This window comes from Neomonachus schauinslandi, chromosome 7, assembly GCF_002201575.2.
Source record: "Neomonachus schauinslandi chromosome 7, ASM220157v2, whole genome shotgun sequence".
NCBI classification, from domain to species: domain Eukaryota; kingdom Metazoa; phylum Chordata; class Mammalia; order Carnivora; family Phocidae; genus Neomonachus; species Neomonachus schauinslandi.
This window is the reverse complement of record NC_058409.1, coordinates 143,498,980-143,505,620: the sequence shown is the minus strand read 5'-3', so window position 1 is coordinate 143,505,620 and position 6,641 is coordinate 143,498,980. Positions and strand designations below refer to the sequence as shown.

Here is a 6,641-nt window from a genome sequence, read left to right as displayed (position 1 = left end):
ATTTCAATGATTTTGTAACCAACAAGAAAGACATTTGGAATCACTCAAAATAATTATCAAGTTAATAAAGACTGTGCAGTGGTTCAATTAAGCAGCTCTAACTTGAGCAGCATTCAACATAGTCCCAAGGAGCTGGCGGACGACGCAAAGAAAAGTTTTGCGGTTTTAACATTTGTGTACAATGTCTACAACACAGTCTAAAGTGCCTCTCAAGCAAAATTTCTCACTGCAAAGCCATGGGTTGGCCTTCAGAAGGTTTGTGTACCCTCTAAAGCTTAAGCAAAAGCTTACATTGATGTGCATATATTTATTATGGTCCCACAGCCAACAACTTTGAACAGCCACTGCACTCTATGTTTCTATGTTTTTCCGTCCAGACATGGTGAAGAAATCGTTGTAAAAGGAAGTGGCAGTGAAGAATGCAGGTTTATTTTTACCGAATTCTGCACATCTCAAAAACTTCTTTTGGACAGACACAAGTTTTACCACCCAGGAGACTAAAGTCTTTGCTCGCAGCAGGGCTCTTGCAGCTGTTCGCCATTAAAACAAACAAATAAGTTCGGGCAATTCGCAAAAGGCATAAAATGATTAGCACCACCCATTTTCTCCCTATTAAGGCAAGTATGGATAGGCTAAAAGCATGTAAAAGCAGGTACCAGTTATCACCCCTGGGGTCCATGAGTGTGCAAATGACTAGGTGACCTTTGCAACATCATGGATGAGCGGCTATTTTGCGGCAAAGTTTTTACAAGAAAGAACCACAAGGAAAAGAAATCTGTGCTTCAAGTGGCCCAGACAATTACATCTTGGGCTGCTTTTTCTTTTCAAACAAAAATGAAAAATGGTTGGGATAAAAAAAAAAAATCCATCTTTCCTTTGGTAAACACAGGCATAGATGAGAAAAGTTGTTCCAGTGATACAGTTTAAGGTATTATCTCCTTGAACTGAAATTGTGAACTGATCACTCGAAGTAGTGCATGATAAACATTACCCCTTCTTCAATAATAAAATTGGCACAAATTAACTTAGCAATCCTAATTAGGTGTTAAAAATCTTCCCTAGTAAAGACTGTTCTTGTCTTTATGTGTCTTCTTAGGAAATACTAACTGTAAAATTAATAACGTATCTGCTGTTTCCAAAATTGGCCATTATGAGGGAGCTCTTCTGGATAAGCTAACTGAGACATACGATTGTTTTTCTTAAAAACAAGGTGCAACAACCATTTGTAACTCCTGGCATTTTAACTAATGTGCTCCTGAGGAGCAAAATCTTGTCAATATTAAACATAAGTCACATTATTATTATTGTTGTTGTTGTTATTTTTTAGTAAATACTCACAAGGAGGAAGACATAGGCATAAACAGGAAGAATTTGCAGGGATACGTTTGTCTCTGGAAGGAACCTTTATCTAGACCACTTGTGTTTGGCAACCACCTTTCCTGTCCCTTCTCTTAGCAAGGCTGACAGCTCCCCCCCGGGTTAACGGATCAGCTCCCCCCACCCTCCACCCCTACGAAATCATTGCCAAGATCTGCCTGGTCCCGTTGTTTGCTGACTAGGACCCCCACCCACTCACCCAGGACAGAGAAACTGCTCTTAGCATCCTTTCTCCCACTTCCAGCGCTCGCTCTCAGCGCCCCCTGCCGGCAATCCCCGGGCCGCCGCAGGCGCAGGAAAGTTAAATCCCAACTCTGAGCCGCCGCATCCAGGTACAAAGCAAGAAAAGGGCGAGGAGGTAAACGCGCTTCCCGCCAAAGCCCGGGGAATCCGGATCTGACTGCGGTAAGCCCGACACTGGGCGCCGCGGGAAGCGAGCCCACTCCACTCCTTGGCGACAGTTTCCCCGCACATCTCAAGAAGACCAGTTCCCTCGGGGGCCCAAATGTACCTCCGGCCCCGAAACCCTGACCCAGGGGATGCGAAACCGTGCAGCCCGCGGAAAGCGACTCGCCTGGCTGCAACCCATCAGGCGGCCCCGAGCCCCAGCAACCCCAGCCTCATTCTCCCTCATTAACCAAAGCGCTTGGAGGAGTTGAGCCCAAGTCCCACTGCCTCCCGGTTTCTCACGAGCACCGCAAAACCCCTGTAACTCAAAGAGGAAAATCTGCCCCAGCCGGCGGGGCTGCGAAGCCCAAGCCATCGCGCGACCCGGAGCATCGCTCCCGACTGTGCTCCTGGACGCGCGCCGGGTGCGCGCACAAAGCTCCAGTGCGCACCTTCCCGAGGTGCTGGGTAGGGGTCCCGCCTCGCCCACCACCAGGTCGCCCACCGCGTCGCTTCCGCTCCTTACCTCGGCACGCTCCGACCTCGGCAAAGACAGGGACACAAACTTCCAGCCCGTGCACTAGCTCAACTGTGGGTGCCCCGCACGGAGGGTAGTCCTAATCCTGTACGCGCAACCACCGGCTGTCCCCCGCCCAGTGCCTGCGGATCGACCCTGCCTGAGATCGTCACGACCCACCCGCCGACCACTGCCGCCCCCGGGTCGCGGCCAGCAACGCGGCACGGTCGGGGCTGCGGCCACGGCCACGCGGGGGTCTCTCACCAGGTGCGAGGCGCCCTCCTCTTGCCAATCATCCAGCGCCTGGGGCCCCGGAGCAGCTCTGAGGGTCCTCTTCAGTGCACCGGCGAGGGAAGTCGAGGCAGCGGCCGCGGTCGCCCCCTGCCACTTCCCCAGAGCCACCCGCCACTCGCTGCGCTCCGGGCTGGGGACGTCGGTTTGAGCACCAGGCGCACCGTTCCCGGGCGCGCAGCCGGGCCGAGGGTGAGCAGGTTCGCGCCCAGCGGGGGCGACGGACCAGGAAAGGCAAAGTTGGGTGCCCGAGCCAGCTGCAAAAGGGAGCCACGGGTAGGAGAGGGGAGCCCCCGGGAAGGGCCACACGCGCCAGGCCGCCCCCGGCGGAGGGCAAGAGCCGCCACCGGGCACGGGCCGCGGCCGGCAGGGGCTGCGGAGCCCACCCGCGGTGGGAGGACAGCGCGCGGGAGCGGGCGTAGAGAGAGCAGCCGCCGCCGGCGCCGCCTTCCCGGCGAGTAGAGCTGCGCGGGGAGCGCGGGCCGGGAGCGCGGGGCGGGGAGCGCGGGGCCGCCTCGCCCCGCCCCCGCCCCGCCCCCTGCCCCGCCTCCGCCGCCGCACCTCCTACTCCCCTCCCAGCCCGGGTGAAACCCGAACGCCCCACCCCGCGCCTGACCTCCCTGGGCCACGCCCCCGACACTGCCCTTCCCGAGACGGGACCCCCCTTCTCCGTGCCCGGGCGCCCCCCGCACCCCAGGAGCCCCACTCCTTCCTTAGTGCGAGTGCGCCCGAGCGTTGACTTTCGGGGACTCCCTCTCCCCGACCTCGCAGAGACCTGCTGTGGCTCCCCCGCCCCCCCATCCGGCAGCTCAGACGTGGCTGCTGGGGGGGTGGGGCGGGGGGAGGAGGGCGCGATATAAAGGGCCGGAGGCTGCGCGGGCCGAGACCCGAGACGTGGCGCGCCCACCCTACCGGCCTCATCTTCAGGTACGTGCGCGTCCCCCGGCCGAATCTGGCCGTGTGGTGGGGGTGGGTAGGGGCCGCCGGGGCCTCCCGGACTCCGAGTTTGTGATTTTGTTCGTCTTGTGTGACATCCACATGCGTGCTCTGAGCTGGAAACTCCTAAAAGACGGAGAGAGTTGCTTCGGGTTTTTGGAGGAGCTGTTTTAGGGTGCACCTCCCCGCTAGTTCGGCTGGATTTCAGTGGAAAGAAGTTAGAGAATGAACAAATCGACCAAGCAAGTGAGGCAAGTCAGGGGGTCCCCATGTAGCCACGCTGAGCGTTAAGAAAGGAACCCTGGGACGGACAAAGTCAGCTTGTCCAGTTCTGGACTAAATGTTACTTGTTGCACTTTTGCCGGATCTTTCGGCCTTATGGAGCAAGTATTAAAGTGAAAAGAGTCGTAATTGGAAAGCATAGTACCCTTCAAGACGCCTAGAATTTCATACTTTGTTGCAAAACTTCCGTTTGGAACCCTGAAGGGCAGCGCATGACCCTTTCCCTCTGGATGGGGGTGGGGAACGCTATCCCTGGGCCCTTTTTTTCTCTATCTCGGCGTCCGAGGGTGGCTTTCAAGTTTCCCTTGAATAAGGGAAGGCACGAACACCCCCACCGCCGTCCTCTCTTACCGCAGTGACATGGCCCGCAGTGACAAAACCGCTCGAGTGTCCGGTTCTTGGGATCTGTCACACCGGGAAGGGCCCAGTGTGCCCTAACTGTGCCATTGAGCCCATCTATAAAACAAGAAACGGGCGTCCCTGGCTGGAAGGTGTCATGGCTCACACAATAACCACGCAGATCCAAGAGGAGGACAGTAGAAATACAAAGTGATGTTGGTTTGCCTTTATATTCTTTGTAGGATATTTCCAAATGAAATATTCTTATATAGAAGAACTAAATAAAAGCAGTTCTGAAGGTTTGCATGGAAGGAAGCCCAGCCCCAAGCCTCCAGTTTCTCTCTCTCACTAGTGTTGGAGCTGCTGGGGGTACTCAAGGCCCCACTCGGATTGCCTATAAGACATCCAGGGGAAATGTCAGTGTCCGAGGGCTTCTTTGTAGAAGCATTCTTCCCTGGGTTGTGCTGGGGGCACTCAGCCTGGTGCAGGGCAGCTGCCTGGCTCCTAGAGCCTTCATGAAGAGCTTAACACTTCTTCCTTCTGTGCCTGGCACTCGGGACACTAGCTCCTTCCCGACATTCCCATTGATTCTTCTGCCTAGGTGGCACAAGGCCTAGGGGCACTTCCTGGGAGGAGGAGGCTGGCCAAGGTCTAGCCTTGCTGCTTTGCTCCTGGGGAGCTGGGGGGAAGGGAGGGAGGACTCTGCCATACACTTGACCTTGCAGCCCTTGAGTGAGTGGGCTGACCTGTGGAGCCTCCAGCCACCAGGAAAAAGGGAGGCAGAAATTAGGACCCAAATGCGTTTAGCTAATTCTTGTCATTGCCCTCAACATTATGGTTAAAGGCATGTACACTTAAAAAAAAAAAAATTATTGGCACATTGAGACTTAAGCATTGGGAAGAAAATAGCTTTTTATGTCATAACCCAGGAGGGATCATAACATAATGTTTAATATGTAACTTTATGGATATGCGGGGGGGGGGGTCAATTTTACAGGCAACCTACAGGCTATAAGGAAATATTGTTAAAATACATATATTTCCTGATAATGAATTACAAACAGTTGACAAGAATGAGATGGGGGGAGACCCAAATAATAATTCAGAGTGCATCCTTAAAGTGAAATAAACCCAAACTGAGGGCATGATTTCACCTTATAATCTGGGGAAAGCTCCTTTATTTTTCTGAGCTGGTCTTTTCATCTGGAGCTTAAACCAACCTGCTGGCAAATGAGTCTTTGCTTAGCATGAAGGAGATAGGAGGTGAGGTGAGACCCTCGCCAGGGCTCAGCACAGAAACAGGCTCTTTACAAATAAAATTATTTTAAAGAATCCACAGATGTTTCCTTTTCCCAAATGAAATTTCTGGTTTTTTTTTTTTTCTTTGAGAAGCCGTCCCTCACTGAAGGTCTTCCTCCTACACTGGGCTGCTTCTCATCACATTACAAAACTAGAGGTGATAATTTCAAAACAAAACTGTTTAGTTCTCTTCTTTTCAAGATAAAATTATAGCTCTCCCCAAACAGTTTCTGATGAGCCAGGCACATAATGTAAACAAAACGAGAAACCCAGCCAAACACTCGGTGAAAATGATGAACCCTGGGGCGCTGATTCATGTGACTTGAGAAACGCCATCCATTTCCTGATTCACCTTAATTTCTGCATGGAGATAGGAGGGATCTTATGTCTCCAAGATAAGTAACCAGTTTTGTCTCATCTTTCCCTCCCTCCCTTACGATTGAATTCCAGCCACATCGCTCATGACATTGCCAACTCAGCGGAGCAGAGCCCGGAGGGGCTGGAGAGACCACCACCACCACCCAGGAGAGGTGAAGAAGCTGCTGTAGGTCAGGAGTGCCCTCAGAGGGAACCCTGGATATTTGTGATCTTTAACGACTGGACGAGATTGTATTAACAACATGAAAGATCTCAGTCCAGAAATCGTGGCCTCTGGGCATTTACATCTTAAACCGGATTTTCGTACGGATCAGCCAGGAGACACATCACAGTCATCAACCACAAATGTTCTCTTGCTCTCGTTTTCCTTCTTTTAGATCTGTGGCATTTAAGAATTAATAAAACTGCTAGATCAACAACCCCATCCGTTTTTGTCTTTAGATGGCCAAACATGGGTAAAAAGATGTGCCATTTTATGAAAATTGCCTAGGCTGCTTTCCGTTCGTATTTTAAGTATTGAAAGACCCATGAATATGGCTACAGATGATGCAAACCTAAGTTTTTTTTGTTTTTTTTGTTTTTTTTGTTTTTTTTTAAAGATTTTATTTATTTGAGACAGAGAGAATGAGAGAGAGCAAGCACATGAGAGGGGGGAGGGTCAGAGGGAGAAGCAGGCTCCCTGCCGAGCAGGGAGCCCGATGCGGGACTCGATCCCGGGACTCCAGGATCATGACCTGAGCTGAAGGCAGTCGCCCAACCAGCTGAGCCACCCAGGCGCCCACAAACCTAAGTTTTGACAGATGAAGAATCATCAAGTGGGGAGAGTTCAGGGAGC

At 52.3% G+C, this 6,641-nt stretch overlaps 1 non-coding gene across 1 annotated transcript; it reads left to right on the top strand.

The window, feature by feature from the left end:
• The first annotated feature begins 5,711 nt into the window (after positions 1 to 5,711).
• LOC123325442 lies at positions 5,712 to 5,781 on the top strand. Its single transcript, XR_006540446.1, has one exon. It is a non-coding gene; the product is annotated as a small nucleolar RNA SNORD123 (small nucleolar RNA).
• Positions 5,782 to 6,641: the final 860 nt, after the last annotated feature.